Consider the following 1053-nt stretch of genomic DNA (forward strand, 5'->3'; position numbering starts at 1 on the left):
AACTACTCCTTTTGGATCATGGCACATTCGGCAGCCGAATCATGTTGCCGATGTGGCACGAATAGGTGGATCTCAACACATATATCGGTTTTTTACGTTTGAAGTGGTCCAGGTAAGCATAACAAGTTACTAGTATGCAACCTGGCCCTTTTGCACATACTTTAAAACTACGACCCAGTGGACCACCTGGTCCTCAAATTTTAGCAGGGATGTTTCACCCATATACGAACAGCGGTAGCGGAGCAATGATTTCCACGCACACAGTCTCATTCATTGAATCGTTTTTATGCAATGGTTGACATACTAGCCAGTGATCGGACTCCCTGTAGCGAAACGAACTAGTGTGGAACTGGTTCGGTTCTAGTGCGTTTGGAACCATGACTAGTACGCGTCAATTCTCTATTGCATGCTAGCGACTGGCGAATTTAATATTGCGATGTCCTAGGGAGTGTCAATTGTCCCCCGTTGCATCCCTTTGGCTCTAGTTCCGAGCCAGTTCTAAATTCGACAGATAAGATACAGTTCGATTTGCATTCCTTTTTCTATAGTTCCGAACCAGTTCCAAATTCGACAGATGAGATCTAGTTCGTTCTGCACACCCTTTTCACTAGTTCCAAACCAGTTCCTAATTCGACAGATGAGATCTAGTTCGATCTGCATCCATTTTTTATGTGTAGTTCCCAACCTGTTATAAATTCGTCACCTTAGACATATATTTCTAATCAGGCTTGTCGAAACATTTCCCTTTTATATTAAATACGATCGGTTGAAGGAAGCACAATACCATCACAAGTGTTTAAACGCATTTATTAAAAATTTATAAACCACATTAGTAGTAGTAGTAGTATTAAACTTAAGTAGTAAGTAGAAAAAAAGTGCGTTCTGCTTAAAAGTAAAAATATTAGTTCACTTTGTCTTACTTGTCTAAATTTAAGCATATTGATTTTTAAGTAAATTCAGTACTTTTTAAACTTATATGTATATGAAGTACTTCGAAAGTTTTTGCCGTACTTAACTTAAATAAGATATACAGTCAGTCAATAAAGTTTAGGT

This window comes from Rhagoletis pomonella, unplaced genomic scaffold (assembly GCF_013731165.1).
Source record: "Rhagoletis pomonella isolate Grant_MI unplaced genomic scaffold, Rhpom_1.0 Rhpom_scaffold_00001, whole genome shotgun sequence".
Classification (NCBI taxonomy): domain Eukaryota; kingdom Metazoa; phylum Arthropoda; class Insecta; order Diptera; family Tephritidae; genus Rhagoletis; species Rhagoletis pomonella.